Genomic DNA, 18,181 nt, shown 5'->3' on the forward strand with positions numbered 1-18,181 from the left:
GACTTTGATAGAAATGAAATTGAAATTGAATATTGTTGAATGCATAGCAATGTAAATTCCAAATGTGTATATATATTCAGGTTTTGGGCATTGTTGTGGGTAATGTATGGACTATGGATGTACTGTGATGTATGTGGGCTTGGTTATGAGGACTTTGGACTGGATTGTATGGGAGACCAGGGGGTCGTTTCTAGAAAAGTTAGCAACGACGTTGCTCAACCACCATGGTACGACGCAACTTGCGACCAAACAACGACATTGTTACACCTGTTTCCAGAAAGCATCGTACCTGTGTCGCAATTCGCTACCTCCGACGTTCGAACACTGTAGTTCCAACAACGTTGTTGATGATGCAGCGATAGATATCATTGGTGGAAACAGTGGCAACGTGTAATACCCCACCCCCTATAAATTCTCTGCCACAGCCTATGTTGACATTTTTCTCATTTAAACCGAGTGATTAATGCTGGCATTGTCATTATCATCTGCAAAAATCTAAACCTATTAATTGCAAGTATATAAAACATTTTACTGAAGCCGACCAATATGTGCCATTATTTGTGTTAAATATCTATGTTGGAAAAAATGTATAGCCTGGACGAATGTCTGGGTATCCTATAGATTATCAACTGTCCCGTGGCTTAACGGCAGCGGGTCGGTGCACTGCGCCCTCGGCTGGAGTTCGCATCCTATCTCTTCTTTTCATCTCTGAGTAAGAGTAGGCCTACGAGACAATAGGTTTTGACCATACATATTTATGTATATAATTACTCTACATTGAGAGACCATAGGTACAATATATCAGTCAAAAACAATTGAATCTACGTGTCACACTAGTTCACCTGCAGGTAGCGAGAAGCAAGAGGAAAATCTCACATCAGAAAATCGAACCTACAACTTTTGGATAATAAGTCATCTGCTTCAGCCACTACACCATTTGTCACTGCTGATGCAGGGTCTGTGAAGATTATAATAGTAAAAGCAAGGCAATACTTGAATTAACATAAATAGCAAGAATGAGCCAAGTAGGGGAGTCAGTGTCTTAATCAAAATTAAGCTACAGGATAGGTCAATCATTGAGTCACGAGATAAACATCCACTTCGCAAATTTTGGTTAGGCGGTTGTGATTTTTGGTTAGGCGCTCCGGACACCACTAGGAACTACCAAGGAACGACACAAGTGCGACTGCCTAGGGGCAGTAGTTCAAACGACCAAACTTTGCGTCCTTGTTTGCGATTGAGAGTTCGAACTACCCTTTCTAGAAACACCAAATCCAAGAACGATGGAGCGTACTACCAAGGTTGCGACGCAAGTTAGCAAACGATGCTTTCTAGAAACGACCCTCAGATTGTGAATTGTGCTAATTCTAATTCTAATAACCTTGTGCTAATTGGTGTGGTCATGTGACCTGGTGAATCACCTATATCACCTGTCGGTGGCATGTGGAGATTAAGAGTGAACCTGATGAAGCATAGGCGAAATGCGTTGTTCACTACTAAATAAAATTAGCAAAGAAATCCCACCAGTGTGCGGTGATCCTTCACTCTCCTGTCTAATGATGCACGTTACTTTTGCCCCTTGCATCGCGGGGAACCAATCACATTGGTGTATTGCCAGGGCCTGAGGAGAGCTAAACGGATGATGACATCGCTGCAACGTTGGAAGTCCGGAATCAGTCAGTAAACATTGGTAGTCATATTATCCAATTGCGTCGAAGTCCGGAATCAGTCAGAGTAAACATTGGTCTAGTGTTATCCAATTGCGTGCAGTGAGATTTTCAAATGCATGCTTGGTGCCGCCCCTCGAGTTGGGCCATTACATTATTCATGGCCAGACCCTTAATCTTTCTACATTACCAGGGTCTGGATTTTCTAGGCTAGCGACGGCATATAAATTGGAAAAAACGTGAGTGAAGTTGTGCCACCCCCTATTTATAGGAAACTATAGAAGAAATTGGTCATGTGACCACACATTTTTGAAGACTTAGCCATTTCAATCATCCTGCAGAGAAGAGAGCCTCATTGCATGAGAGGTAAGCACATTTAAGTTAAAAGAACTGTTTTTTGCCTTTCAAAGTAAAATTTCTATGATCATGTTTTTTTGATTGTTGTGTAAAAACAGTTATAGACACGTTTGAAACATTTCACACATGTTTTAGTGCTTTGGTAAGCTACATTATGAGTGTATACAGGTAGCATGATGTTAGCTCAAATCTGATGGATGATGCATTTTTTCCAAAATGGTGGGGTTGGGGTGATTTGTGCCAAAGGCCCTGGGTTAAGTTGTGCCAGTGGCACCTCCACTTGTTTTAAACATATTATTTTATTGTAATTGTGCATTTTATTCTTACATTTTATCACTAAAACTATGTGACATTCTTTTTTTAGACCAAAAATAGAAATATACCATCATGCCACAGAGTTATAAGAGGAAGACAGGCAGGGCATACTGTATGGAGAAGGAGCTGGCAGAACATATAAAGGCACTAGCAGTAATGTTTCACGGTCTAAGTCCGTGAAATGCTGTGAACTTCACACACACTGACCAGGAAGCCTGGGAAGGAGAGGGGGAACATCATCTAGGTAGTAGCAGTGGCAGAGTTGACATCTACACCAGTGGTTCTTAAACTTTTTGTCTGGCGACCCCACAAAAAAGTATGGCTAGGTCTGGCGACCCCACTTTCCCCAAACCCATTCTAGTCCTTACTCAAATACCCCCCTCAAACGTTAACAACTAAATCAAGCAAAAACTAGAAAGCAAAGTAATTTGTATTATTTACTCCATATGAACATGAACCGAGAAAACCAAACAATCACGATTAAACAAGTGTAGGCTCCCGCACACACAAGCACGCACACACACACATGCAGCATTAAGCCTACAACGTTACATTAATTATATTTATGGCGATAACAATAACAATATTTTTTTATTTCCCTTTTCTGGTTTACTATCTTTAACAATTTCAATGGGAAGGGTGGGCATGCTTCCGTGAACATAGCAAGTCAATTATAGGAGGAATGCTGCATACGGCGACACGGAGATTTTCCTCCACGGTGCTGAGCCGACATCTGTATTTTGCGATGTCGTTTCATTTTGACAGGTTTTAAGCTCTCATTCGCCAGAACATCGCCGCAAATCACACATTGTGCGTGGTCGAGGTATCTTTAACTTGGCAAGTGAATGCATATTTCAGAAATTATTTCTGATAAAGCCGACGCGCAGTTTGTTCTTTTTTATTCTCACCGGCCTGTAGACTTGTCCCATCTGACGATCACGGAGGAGTAGACGCACTGGTAGATGGCACTTCCGAGCTTTTGTTAATTTTTTTAAGTAGCCACCTGTCCATTTTGGCTAGTAGGCTACCTATGTCTTTTGTTTTGTTTTACTTAAAATAGCGGGAACAAGTTGAGTTTGCATAGTGGGAGCAGATAATTACATTGTTTCTATCAGCGGACCAGTAGCCTATAGACTGAACCAGATCTCTTAACTGCGTGTAAATAAGAAAAAGGCAGAAAAGGCCAATATTATTTTCCTTTGTTTCACCTAATAATAATTTTAGACTGAATACAGAAAGTAATTGGCGACCCCAAGGAAGTTTTTGGCGACCCCATTTGGGGTCGCGACCCCTAGTTTAAGAATCACTGATCTACACAACCACATCCAACCACCTAAATCTGCTGTAAACTTCTCTGATCAAAAAAACTTTAATCTCATTTCAGGTATGACTTCCCTCCACACAAGATCTACAACAGGGGTGTCAGCCTACATTTGTAGCCTACATAATCACAAGGGATATATTAGATTATTACACATTTATTCAGAGAGGCCAATGAAATTGAAATAAAATGCATTTCACTCTCATAAACAACTGGTTTATTTTTATAGTTGAGTGGATAGGCCTACATTTTTACATCTGACCACCTGAACCAACTCACCACACTACACTCAAGTGGGAGCTATGAAGAAAGTTAACATCCTGCCTTAAAAATGTAAATGTACAAATGTATGAAAAATAAAATGAATTTAACAAACATAAGTTAGCAGTGCATAAGCAATACGATCAACTGATACGATTAGGTTACATCAGATCAAATAATTTTGTAGGCTAGGTGGCGGTGCTGTAATAGGCTATCCACCATAAAGGCCAGATCCTGCACCCATTCCGGGCATTTAAATTGCTACTGGTCTGCCTTTTTTCTCCAAGAACTGTCCAATTTCCTCTCGTAGTTCCAGGGGCGATTCTAGACCTAGAGCTTTGCTGGGGCACAGGCCCCCAACTCCCAATACATAAAAAAAATTAAATAAATAACTGTGCGCGCAATATGAAATAAATAGCTAGCCTGATTTGGACCATCACATATCTCCCCTAGGCTCCCCCGACATCCTCCTCCATACTCTGAATAGTTTTACGTCTAGCCCCCATCATGTTCTCATCCGTTTCTTGCCTGTCTCTCTCCTCCTCCTCCCCCTGCCTGGTACTGGACTGCCCAGCCTGTGCTCTTTCTCCCCTCTCTTCTCCCTCTCTTTGACCTTCTTCTCCTCCTCCTTCTCCTCCTCCAGCACTCTCTCCCTCAATTGTTGTAGCAGCCACTATCCAGCAACATCCAAACACATAGGCATAAGTAGGCCTATACTCACTGCATTAATTTAATAGGCTTTCCTACTAACACAAGGGAAGCTTATTTTTAGTCAAAATTGAGATATACTTCCCTCCCAGGCAAGGGTCCTATAGACATCCTGGCAATACTGCAGTTCTTTGTAGCTTAAATAGCCTACTAAAGCCTTCATACTGACTTTTGGTGATAATTTGCAAATGTATCCTATAATAATCTACACAGATGGCTATCTGATTCTGTGTATTATTATAGGCTACATTTGCAAATGCAGCAAACTTATTTGAGTTTGCCATTAAATCATTGATCAAATCACAGCACTGGCTATTACCAGCATAAATGTTAATGTTACCGTTAATGTGGGCAAAAGTATCATACCTCCCTCATCCTCCTCATCTCTCCTCACTGTTCCTCTCCCTCTGCCTCTGTTCAGGAAGAATTTTCTGATGTCCATCTCTATATAGTTTATCAGAAGGCTATGTTTAGTTTTACAGTAGGACAGCTTCACAAACAGTATAGGCTACTTTTACAGGACTCTTTCTACAGTATAGTATAAATCGTTGTTAATTGTCCGCATGTGTGCATGCAGCCTACGCATGGTGTGTGTGTGTGTGTGTGTGAGTGAGAGAGCACAAGCTGGTAAACTGTTGCTAAGGCTACAATGACGCTAAGCATTGAAAAACAGATGCTAGTTATGTGGGCAACACTCTCTAACAGCGATCAACTTGTCATTTTTTCTGTCAAACAAGTTGTTAATTTGTTGTAACATTAGGGGACGACTTACTCTGTGCTCAAAGTGATGTAATGAGCTCCAGCTGATTCCACAGTGTATGTGTGTGCAGTACAATGAAACACTCGGAAGAATCATGTGAACGATTTTCATTGGTTGTTGCGTTCAATCTTACCCAGCTACAGAGATGCTATTTCCTGATTGGCTATTATGGCCCCTTTCTTTATTCCTTGTTTTTTTTTATTGGCTGGTAAGTGACAGGCTCGAGCCATGAGTAAAGCAGGCACGGAGATGCGCTCATGAATGCCGTTTCCAGCTAGAGCCGCGCTAGAATTTTACTGGGGCACTGGAGACTTTTACTAAGGCACGTGCCCCAGTGAATAAGGTCTAGTGACGCCCCTGCGTAGTTCAAAGAAACGCTTGAGTACGGCACCTCGGCTTAACCACCGTACTACAGCGTGGTATGGTAAGCCAGACAGAATGCCATTATCACTAAGAAAACAGTCAAACTGACGGTGAGTCAGACCTCGCGACCTGATTAAATTTACAGTTTGCACAACCACACTTTAACATGATCCAAGTTTAGTGTTTTACAACACAACACTTCCTGGTGCAAAATACAATAAAATGCCCAAACATCTTGTCCTCCGTTTGCAGGCTGCACTTTGTCTCTGAATTTTGTCGCAACGCCTGCTTTTCTCCCGACAATGTAGCCAAACTGAAAGCACAGGAACAGTGTCCTCCTCACAGGAATGGGCTAGAGATTTTTTTTTTTTGACATAGTCAGAAATGTATTCTCTACAAGTCTGGGCCGGATTAAACCATCTAGCGGGCCGCATCCGGCCCGCGGGCCGTATGTTTGACACCCCTGATCTACAACATGGATGAAACTGGTGTGACAATGGAAAATGACCTTTGATGTGCTCGTGTGGCGCAATAGGCTTGTAGAAAATTGGCCTTTGATGTTGTAAAATAACTTTAAATAAACCTTAAATGAGTAATTTTGTATTGAATTTGTCTAGCTTTTATAAAGCATTACAGTGTCTGAGATCAAAATATACTGTTTTACTTCAATAATCGATGGCACAATTTACCCCAATGCATTCTCTTCAAAGGCACAACTTACCCCGCACTGGGGGCAAGTTGTGCCACAAGACCACCTTTTTTCAGAAAGCTATATCTCTTAAATACTATATTTCAGATTGAAAGTGATTGTTCCCAGAGATGCACCACATCCTGAAATATATGTTCATATTGTAGTTGGAAGCATTACTATCATGGCCTCCCTTTAAAGTCACTTTAAGTAAAAACTGGCACAACTCACCCCACTCTCCCCTACCCCATTCCTGAATCCTGTCCCTTTCAAACTACGTTAAAATTGTGTGATTAGCCGCCAGCATAATAAAATCCAAATTAAAAGACAAAATCCTATTAGGCTATAGGTCCAAACAACGTATGAGTCTGAGCCTTAGTTAAAACAAAATCTTCAGGTGTACACTGTAAAACCCGACAAGTTAATTGAACTCAAAAAAATTGGTGAAACCGATTACACAAAAAAATTTAAGTAATAGTAACTCAGTTTTGCTAAGTCAAAGAAACTTACCTTTTTTAATTAGTCTTCACTAGCAAATTTTGAGTGTGTTCAACAAGGTTTTTTTAAGTTAAAGAAACATCAACTACATGAGTTCACGGTAATTAATAAAATTAAGCTTAGATAGCTTAATTGGATTTATTGATGTCAGCCTGAAATATTTCATTTTGCTTCAACCAATTCTTTAAATTAAATTTAAAACTTAAAAGTTTTAATTTCCAGAAAGTTGAACAAACTTGTCCATTTTGATTAGTTTCAACTAAGGACTTGAAAAAATTATTAAAAAGGTTGACAAAGGCCAGTGAAATTCTTCTTAATCTTTTATTTTCATGTAAACCATGGAAACAAATACAGGTTGGAGTTCAGAACAGGGCTGTAGTGGAGGCTAAATTCAAATAAACACAGTTTAGATCAAGGGCATAAAGACTATAGATAGATCGATAGATAGATAGATACTATCTATCTAGATAGATAAATAGATAGATACTTTATGACAAATGCCTGACCAATGCTAGGAAATTCAACAATCATTTCAATCCAAAACAACAGGAGTCTTCTTTGGGCAGAGGGATGTATTTGCACTGTTCGTGCTGATCAGAATGAGTTCAACAGTAAGGTCCTCAATATCTGGGAACTCCGATTGAGAGACCTGAAGAAATGAACAAAGAACAATTGTGTGTTAATTGAATATCTAATAGGCATTACATGTCAAGTGATACCATGTCATATTAAGTTTAACATTTTATCTTCAAACTTTTCCAGGGCAGTTGCATTATTGAAATAATTACTTGAAATAATACTAAGTAACTTCCCTGGAGTTTCTTGGAAAACAAACAGAAAAACAAAAGCTTGAAATGTAACTCCAGCGTTATTCGACACATAGCCCTGTTGTTCGAGGTCACGGCTGTTCGTAAGAATAAAATTAAAAGAATTAAAAAAATTGGTGCAACATAGACTGAGTAGACGTGGCCCAGCAGCTATTGATAACCTACCAGGGAATTTGGCTTTAGTTTCAGTTCAGTTCAAATGCCTTGTTAGGTTAGTTTAAAGGGGTGGTTCAGGATTTTGGACATAGGACCTCATTTCCAAGTTACCAAGTGTGATATTACATTAATACACAGGATTAGGTGTTATAATCCCTTGTGCCAAGATCCAAGATAAAAACACAAGTTGGAGACCGTTTTCAACACGTTTCATCCAGTCCTTCTAGTTGCAGAGTTCGCAGGTGCTAGGCTGGCGCGAGTCAACAGTATGTGTAAGCCTGCCACTAAAAACAGTCTTACCCACTCCATAGTACACCGAGGCAAATAAATATAACGCCTGAATAGACTAGGACTGGATGAAACGTGTTAAAAACGGTCTCCACTGATAAATATCACACTTGCTAACTTGGAAATTTGGTCCTATGTCCAAAATCCTGAACCACCCATTTAAGCTGCTGGACCAGTATTTGCTTTATGTTGTACTCAATTTTCTCATTGTTTTTCATTCTAATAGCATGCGTTGACCTCGAAAACAACAGGCCATGGGTCGCTTAATGCCACAGTTACGCTTTAACTGTCATGTCAATAGAAAACATACTTACTTACATCCCATGTCTTTAGAAAAGTGGCATCATCCTCATGGAGGTAGAAAGGAAGGCCACGGAGCGCTACAGCACGTCGGATATTTACATCTGAGGATCCCTGCATGAGAAAACATGGAGTCAAGCCAGTTAATAACTACAAAATGCAATTCAATAGGATTACTTTTCTTTGATAGTACAGCTTCTAAAACCAAAGCATTCTTTTTATCTTAAGTCCATGGAGGAGTTGTAATCTACAAGACCTCTGCTTTCAAAGGGGGTCAAGCACTTGAATATAAGTCGAAGTATGTGGAAACAGGGCCATTGTTAGTAGGCGGTGTGCAATTTTGAGCAAAAACTCAAAATAGGGGGGTAAGTGTAAAGATTTAAAACACATTTTGGTCAGAACCACACATGAAATGAATCTATTCCAAGTATTTGTACAAAAGAAATGCTTACCTGGGATTCCAACATGATTGCAGGCCACCACCGAACCAATAGGCTATGTCTGCGGGGAAGGACGTCTGATATGATCTCCTTCCTTCTCAATGCCAATGTTGTTTGCATCAACTTCTGAATCTGTGAATTGAAGGACGAATACACATTTGAACATACTGACAATCTCTATTAGGACAATCCACCATCTCATGATGTCGCTTTAAATGCCACTTTAAATGCATCCTTAAATGGCCGAGAACAGTTTGCACATTAAATGGTTGTTTTCACCTACACAGCTGACATGCGAATAATACACATTCTGACTGAGCATGAACTGTGTGTGACCGTGTCAAATGAATTTAGGCTACTGACTTAAAGGAAAATTCCGGTTTTTAGCACTTTAAGGCCCTTTTCTGGTTTTTGTTTTGGATGAACTAGAGTGGTGGACCCCGAAATTTTGACGATTGGTCCTGTCTCGACTTTTCTGACTCGTTTTGAATCGCCTTTTCACTTCTCAGGGTGGCTGGCAATGGGCATACTGTAGTAGGCTACTCAAACATGTCCTAAAACAACCCTTAACGTTCGTTTTCAAAACTGTGCAACTCACCGAGTGGTTAGTGGTGTTCGTTGATGTTCCAAAACAAGTAGCGTAGCGAAATACAGTTTCTGTCGTCTTTTATTTGGCATTTTGTAAAATCCCATTGATTTCTGTTGGAAGACTCATTGCATGCTGCGCCACTGTCTATGCTTCAGGTTCAAATACGAATCATACATTGCGCCGATATATTTGCTTTTAATAGTCAACGAACTCCACTAACCACTCGGTGAGTTGCACAGTTTTGAAAACGAACGTTAAGGGTTGTTTTAGGACATGTTTGAGTATAGCCTACTACAGTATGCCCATTGCCAGCCACCCTGAGAAGTGAAAAGGCGATTCAAAACGAGTCAGAAAAGTCGAGACAGGACCAATCGTCAAAATGTCGGTGTCCACCACTCTGGTTCATCCAAAACAAACCAGAAAGGGGCCTTAAAGTGCTAAAAACCGGGATTTTCCTTTAAATGTGCAGACAGTCAGTAACATGACAGTGGACTAACGTTAATGGAGGAACCATTGCTAACATGCTGTAAACTATAATGTTGCAGGACCTGTGCCCTGTTATCAAGCAGTGCACCACAAAGCTTGCACTTCCAAGCTATTGTGTTAAATAGTGCTAACGGGGGTTAATTAGTTCATATTTTTAGTACTCACACTGGCAAATTGAGTTAGATCGCTGGCTGATCCAGCAAGTGCTGGCATACAGCAGCCAAATTCTTAGCTGCTAGTGCTAGCTAGTTCTAACTGGATAAAGTTACGTCATGTAGCCTAAGACAATATTTTCAAACATTCGGGTTTTTAAACAATATGATAAAGGACGTGCTTTAGGGTCAGCACCTCACTTTTCCACTTACGTTTAATTGCGGTTTTTCTCTCTTCTCGTCGTCTCCTCTCTCGTTCACTGCTCTTGTTCTCGTCTCTTGTCATCTGGTGGTCGACCGTTGCCGGCGTCGCTTGTCACTCAGCGTTGGCTAGTTGGTGCTGTACACAAGGTCCACGTATGGCAGAAGATCCGCCTACAAATTTGCTACAATTTGCGTGGGGAAGTTTCCCACGCTTTCTATTTTTTCAAATGACTTAAAGCGGATGAGTGCTGTCAACTTAAAAGTTCAAATTTGTTCAAGTAACACAGACGATTAGAGTACTAGTAACTTTTTTTCATTTTTGAGTGTTTACAAATCAAAAACATTGTTTTACTTGTACTGTTCGGTTTTACAGTGTAAGTAATAAGTCAAAGAACCACATTCTGTGTAATATAGAGGTTAACAAAGATCCTCTAGTTTGTAATTTCTTTTAAAGTATACATTTCTAAGACAAATGGAGTCATACTACAAGTCCAGGGATGGAGCTCAGGGGGCCCTGAAGCTCAAGCCTCTGCATGAAGTTGCTTCTCCTCCACCCTTCTCTTTTCACAAAACTCACCAGTCTAGCCTGGCTAACGCCAGACCTCATCTCACTGAGATGGGGTCTGGGAACTACACATTCATTTTCTCATATTTGAGACGTGGTTTACGAATGCTCAGAGCCGTTTATTGGGTGCTACGAATGTCTATCAAATGCGTCTGTACGTAGCTCATAACCGCTTCGGTGTGTCGTCATCGCCTTGGTGTCCCCCTCTGTTCTGTGATTGGTTCCTTCGTTGAGGTGAAAATCGGGTCCAGGCTGCCTAGCAGCGTGAATAATTTTGCACACATAAGGCAGCATGAGGAAACCCAGGATACCAGAAGTCATCATTTAAAGGGTCATTTTTAAAATAAATCTTCCATGGGAGAATGCCTCAGGACCCTTCTATCTGGGAGGGGGGGGGGGGGGGGGGTGGGCATCTGTGCCCAGGGGTTCCTAATCCACCCATGCCATGCCTATGTCCGTCAAACGTTTGGAATACCCTAATTGACTGACGACTTGTTCGTGATTTTTAATAATATTTTTGCATGGTAGGAAATGTATTGAAATTCTGTTTGGAGGTCCCTCAGACCCCACCACAGATTTGGTCCCCCCCAATGTTGACATCATGACTACGGCCTTGCAATACTGTTTATGAAAAGCAGGTTTTTCATAACCTCAATTCAGGAATGATTCACTGGATGCCCTGACAAATTAATGCCACTCTTGCACACAGCAATATATCCCAGCATGCCATTTTCTTTCATATATCTGTGGAAGTTGTTCAGGTACAAGAGGAGTACACTTCACGCTGGGAGGAAGGTGCTGAGAGGGTTTGAGAGAGTGGTTTTGAAGCAAGCATATTCTACCTGTTCCTGGGCGGGATGCAGGAGCTCGATCGAAGCTGAGCTGGCTGTCACTCCTGTTGAAAGGAAAATAGCTCTGAATGAAGTTTTGCAGTCTGACATTTCAGATATCCTAATAGTTAAGTATACATTTTAACAATAGCGGATAGGCACATGTCATAAACATTTTCACTACTATATTGAAATGAAATCATTTAAATATAGCTTTTTTTAAATACATTCATATAATAGTGAATATTCTGTGGCCTTTCTAGATGTAGTTTTGACAAAAGGATGCTGTATAACCTGTGAGATGATTTGCTGTTATGCTGCGTTGCTGGTTCTGGTGTTCTGCTTCCAGTTTGTTGAACAAATACTTTGTTCCTCCTAAATGAGTAAACAAACAAACAAACAAATTAACATTTTGTAGGTAATTTATTAAATCGTATGTAAAGTATCTCTGTGTGTGGATAAATAGATATGACTGGATATGCATATCTATGTATGCTACAGTTGTTTATTAATACAGTATTAATTCGTATAATGTACAACATAGTGGCCTGATTACACTGTGACCTATATAAGTTACAATAGAATTTCCATCAGTGTTTCACCTCGTGATTTTAACTGGGGAATTCATCAGTGCCTGAAGCTGCGCATAAGCTCCAATCACAGTAGATATACTGAGTCTGACACTGAATTAATTGAGTAGCGTGCAATGAAGGGCAGCATTATTGGATTGTTTTTGACCTTTGATCAATAATCTCATGGAGTGGGGGAACAACAACAGGCCAAACGCTGAGAGTCAAGTCAGGTCTGCACCCAGCGCACCTAAATTCCCATCACTCACTACAGGAGGAAATAAGCAATCGCATGACATTTAATTAAGAATAAAGGTTAATATCTCTGACAGTATGAAAAGAAAATTAAACTGCCAGGCACCAGTCATCAGCCGGATGTATAAAATGTCTAGATTTGTTTGTCAGAGATCCGTGTCTCATAATGTGACTGTCTCTATCCGTGTATCACCTTGGATATTACTGTCGAAAAGCTGACATGACTGTAGATTACGATATGATTAGACATTAACTGGAATGATATTGTACAGTATCTCCTACTGTCTCTGAGCTGCCAGCACGTGGTCCCCAGTGGCTGTGAATGATTGCTCTAGTAGATTACACGTCTGCGCTTGTCAGTGTAGGAGTGGTGGCAGCCCAATGACAGGGACTTAGAGAGAGAGAGAGGGAGAGAGAGAGAGAGAGAGAGAGAGAGAGAGAGAAAGTTGATCAAACACAGCCTTATAAGACAGCATCCTAGAACGCTGTAAGATATGCTACCTTGTTTTAGATTCCTCAGGAGAGGCAGGGAGCAGGAACATTTTGTCACTGTGTTGTGGCGCACAGAAATAGCCGCTTATTAAGCTGTGATTTTTCATTTTCGTTCCCCACAGATATTCATCTTTTGTTTTAAATACTCTGTAACCCATTTATAATAGGTTTATCATCCAATGAAACTCATTTAATTGTATTTTATAAACAGAAGGCCTATGTGAACAGTGGTTGTGTCTCTTAGCACCAACATGACACAAAAAGACTAATTATGCTGTAGCAAAGCTACGTCATCACTGTGGATGCAACGCTGTGAGTGCATGCGTTCAGAGAAGGTGGGGGGCTGCACAGCAGTATACGCCCGTCCACCCCGAGCCGCCTGAGACATCAGAGATGCGCTTGGCACTTTGTTGGAAAGTGTGTGCACCCTGAGACATCAGAGACACGCTTGACACTTCATTGGAAAGTGTGTGCATCCTGAAGGGGACGAGTTCTGCTGCTGTACCTGTCATGAGCCATGATCACACGCATATTTCCCATCCGACACAAGCCCAGCCAGGGCCCAGCCACATGCCTGATTGGCAACTTGCACGCTTTGACATTTTTTAAATTTTTTATTTCCGCCTCTCTTGATCTCTCTTTTCTCAGGTGATGGTGTGCCAGCTGGTTGTTTTACCACATCACCTAGCAAAATTGTCTTGGGGAATGGAAGGAGTGATGTGGTTATCAAATGGTTCTGCTTGTTGGTGTAAAACGCTTACACAAATTCCTCACCCAAATTCACATATATATGCACATGTCTTGTATCTCATGCCCTCTGAAAAAAATCCAAACACGGCCACTAGCTCCACAACTCAATTAGAAGCCATTATCATGACCAGTCCAGTTTACTGACAACGCAGCATTCAGTAATCAGTATGATATTATACTCATATAATGACTTGACATTAGTGTTTATAAACCTGGCACAAGCACCAAGTCTGTGAAGCCCAAGAGTTAGGACAGGAGCAACTCAACTAGGACAGGAGCAACTCAACTTAGGACAGGAGCAACTCAACTAGTTTCCCAGAGCAGTCAAAAGTACGTCAGCAACTGCACTGAAGCCAACTTTACATGTATTGACATTCTGTGACAATAGCTTCTACAAGCAGCCCACCAGTGGTAGGTGTCCACCTGTGAACAGACAGGCTGTAACACACACACCAAACCATTATTCTCAAGGTGCTGATATCAGGTGATAAACTAAAAAATAATGACAAAATGTTGCACACTCGGGCTCCAAATGTAAATTGCATTGGATAACGTTTCAGCCTTGAGGGATCTGTGTGATTTGTGCGGCATTTTCTTATTATTTTAGGTGTCCACCTGTAAACAAGCCAAATGAGGACAACCCAAAATACCATATTACCAAATCATTACGATGCTAACGAGTAAAGGGATGCATTCATCACCACATTCATTACACAATACACATTTTATAACCTTTAGCTACGGAGCTCGGGAGGTGTCATTGCAATAAAAAATTTTTGTATATCAAAACAATGTACAGTAGGCTCATTGTAAATAGTGCGTCATTTTAATAAATTGTACGCTCAATTTACAAAAAATTCAATGTGAGCACAATTTAGTAAAATGGGCGCACTATTTTGTAAAACAAGTGCACAATCTAGTAAAATAAAAATGACTGCTCATTATCTTGAAATACACACATTTTTAATCTCTAGACTTACATCTTTCTGTGTATGTGTGAATGTGAGAAGTTTGATGCTGTAATACAGGCCTGCTCCACTTCACAGGCCACACATGGCCACGTAACCAAGTCACAGGACATACATGGCCACGTAGCCAAGTCACAGCACATACATGACCACCTAGCCAAGTCACAGCACATACATGACCACGTAATCAAGTCACAGCACATACATGACCACGTAGCCAAGTCACAGCACATACATGACCACGTAGCCAAGTCACAGCACATACATGACCACGCAGGCAAGTCACAGCACATACATGACCACGTAGCCAAGTCACAGCACATACATGACCACGTAGCCAAGTCACAGCACATACATGACCACGTAATCAAGTCACAGCACATACATGACCACGTAATCAAGTCACAGCACATACATGACCACGCAGGCAAGTCACAGCACATACATGGCCACATATCTACATATATGTACAATATCTAATTGTACATGTATCTATTTCTGTCCATTGTCTTATTTGTTTTCGGACAAAACAAATGCAAACTGCATCATGACATGCTAATGGACATTGCATAGTGATTCCCTCCTGCTAACATACAACATTCTACATTCTCAATTAATTACGGAATCCACATTTCTATAAACATTCTACACCTAGAAGCCAATGTAATTGAACCCAAGTACATCTTAATTAAATATTTATTTAGAGGACAAGTAGAATTTACTTTTGTTTTATGCATTTTAACAAAACATCTTTTCTCATTGCATATCCATAGGCCTCAATGTACAGCCGTGAGAACACGCTGCAATGCTTGATATCTGTCTAACAGCCCGACAGGAAACTTGAGAATCCATTGTGTTAAAAGTTCCCAAATGGAGGCCGCTTGCTTTCAATCTTTTTTTTGTAATGCTCAGTGGAACTGATGCATGAACGGAGGAAAGTGAAGTGAAGAAAACAAATGGCCACCACACTCCCATCTGACAAACTGCCTGCACCGACAATGCGTCTCTGAGTGGACGATGCCTTGGAAGGCAGAAGCTCACACTGATGGCTCACACTTGACCATTTTGTGACTGAGTTTGCATGCTCTAGGGAGGTGGTCTGAGGATGCTTGTGTGGTCATGTATTTCTCTTTATATGATTCTCTCTTTGTGTGTGTGTGTGTGTGTGTGTGTGTGTGTGTGTGTGTGTGTGTGTGTGTGTGTTTATGTGAGGAAGTGTAATGACAAAAATCTTGAAATAGTAGTTACAGATGGGTGTGTTCACTTTAAACAAGCAGATGTAGCATGACACATTCCACCTATGACATTGGCTGCATCATACAGTATGTGTGTTCAAACAGACTAGCAAACCTTACACTCCTTATTTGCTGAAAAAAGAAGAATATTGTGTAGTGTATTGTTATCTATAGATATATATATAGATATAGATATAGATATGGTCTTACACATTCTTAGAAAAAAATGGCTGCATGACTGAAATAATCTAAGAAAGACATGTGTTTGCTTGACATTTGTTGAAAATCATACTACGAGTTAATTTACACAGGTTACAATCAGTTTATGAAATCTATGTTACTATGGTTTTCAGTTGTATCTAACCCCACACTGAAGCAACACTTTACCCTTTACAAGGCCACAAGATGTGCAGCAGCAACCTTCCTTTGCAACAGGTGAAAAAGTTAAAGAAAACCCACCACACTATATTTAGCAACCAGCCTCATAACACATTTCCTGCTCCTGGGGACTCTTAGCAACGAGAGAGTCACAAACAAGGGGGGGGGGGGGGGGGTTCATCTCATGTGAGTGTGTGTCTGTGTTGTGTGTGGGTGCGTGCATGCATGCGTACATGTGTCTGTGTGTGTGAGTATATGGATTCTTTATGAAAGATTTTTCTCAACCTCTACAAACAAGATTGCACTCCAGCCTATGCTTTAAAAGGAGTGACTTGATGCATAGAAACGTAGTATGTCTAAGAGTAGAGTAGAAAAGTAATAGCTTTTTAGTACAGTAATAGCTATGTTTGGTACATACGCAAGGGAAATGGGTGAAGATACAAACCAAACTAATGCAGTTGTACATACACAACTACCATGATCTATTTATCTGTTAAATTCCTTGTAGTAGAAAGTGACTGTTAACCTACTCTTTAATTTCCCCCATGCACTTGCCTTGAGTAAACCTCAATAAGTTGTTTAATGTTAGGGTGTCAAGAGTTCCAAACTTCACCCCATAGCCACTTTTGTCCTTCCCCAAAGAGAGAGGCCACTTTGGCAAAGTACTGGAACAAGCACTTCTTATTACACATACTAATATAACATTATGGACAACATAAGTACGTGATATTACATATTGTTACATCAGCTGTTGCACTGTACTTCTACTTCATTAGATGCACTGGAACAAGGACCCGGTAAGATAAAGCGTACTACCAAAAGTAGAGTGAAGTCTCACAAGAGGATGGCTTTTGCTGACATGGCAGGTCCTCAGTCAGGCCTGCACGCAACAGACACCTTTGCAAGCACGTAAACATCAGACCTGTTTCCTGGACGTTTATTTACTGGCTTAGTCCAATCCAGGGCAAGGACACAGACGATTGAGCATGGATTGCTGATGGTTGATTATTGGAAAACAGTCTTTTAGAAATCACAACATCAAATGTGTTGATCTGTTTATACTGATGGGTTGTTTAGTTGTTGCAACATAAGAGTTGAGATTCATATTCTACACTGACATGCATAAAAACTTTCAGATCAATCATCCTAAACCCTCATTATTCTCATGTGGCCATAATCTTTCACAACAGATCAAAGTATTTTATAAAATGTGGTGTTACATTTCTGATAGTAAGACCATTTGGATTTAAGAAGTTTGAGGTGCACTGGAAGCAAGTTGGGACCCTCTTTTTAGCGGATGTGGGTCTAATAGGTTGTACTGTATGTGATCAGAATGTGATGAATGTTTCTCCAACACTGTAAATACTTAAGTACTGTAAGTGCTGCAACACAATGTATAGCGTCAGTGTACTCTTGAGAATGGACGAAAAGGGTCGTGTTGCTTATCATACCATCAAAGATGCTTAGTGCAATACCAGGCATAGTTGCATCGTTGGTGAGCATCTGTATTGACAGAGGCAAAATCCTGCACGTAAGTCTGCATATCATCAAAACGCGTTTTAAGCCCTTATTCTAAGCTCAAAGACCTTGAATATGTTTAATAATGTTGTGTTCTTTTTCTAAAGAGTCCATTAGTAAATGATAGGATAAGATCATAATTCCATGTATGATACGATAGTCTACTCTACCACATCAAAACAAGAGCTGTGGACACCTGTGAATGACCAAACACCTACAAACATGCACATTGGTTTAAGAC

General features: G+C 40.5%; 1 protein-coding gene and 1 long non-coding RNA gene across 5 annotated transcripts in view; both read right to left on the reverse strand.

Moving 5' to 3' along the window:
• The window catches only part of LOC143125764 (uncharacterized), a 35,525-nt gene that overhangs the window by 16,462 nt on the left and 882 nt on the right, over nucleotides 1-18,181 (reverse strand). The window contains exons 2-4 of one of the 2 annotated variants that reach the window (XM_076287498.1): nucleotides 12,882-12,990; nucleotides 12,070-12,150; nucleotides 11,788-11,840 (exon numbers count right to left, since the gene is read on the reverse strand). The gene's annotated coding sequence lies outside the window, so the exon portion shown is untranslated. The remainder of the gene's footprint in view (nucleotides 1-11,787; nucleotides 11,841-12,069; nucleotides 12,151-12,881; nucleotides 12,991-18,181) is intronic. The other variant, XM_076287497.1, reaches the window with a different exon arrangement.
• Nucleotides 7,241-10,711, reverse strand: LOC143126266 (uncharacterized). 3 transcript variants are annotated; one of them, XR_012987434.1, is made up of 4 exons: nucleotides 10,390-10,711; nucleotides 8,962-9,081; nucleotides 8,524-8,623; nucleotides 7,241-7,587 (listed from the first exon to the last, which is right to left on the reverse strand). It is a non-coding gene; the product is annotated as an uncharacterized LOC143126266 (long non-coding RNA). The 3 variants fall into 3 exon arrangements; XR_012987435.1 differs by having other exon boundaries at nucleotides 8,528-8,623; nucleotides 10,390-10,710; XR_012987436.1 differs by lacking the exon at nucleotides 10,390-10,711 and adding an exon at nucleotides 9,548-9,811.

Source organism: Alosa pseudoharengus, unplaced genomic scaffold, assembly GCF_046254945.1.
Source record: "Alosa pseudoharengus isolate Yale_2024_CS ecotype anadromous, Long Island Sound unplaced genomic scaffold, YU_APseudo_1.1 YU_APseudo_1.1_scf_16, whole genome shotgun sequence".
Classification (NCBI taxonomy): domain Eukaryota; kingdom Metazoa; phylum Chordata; class Actinopteri; order Clupeiformes; family Clupeidae; genus Alosa; species Alosa pseudoharengus.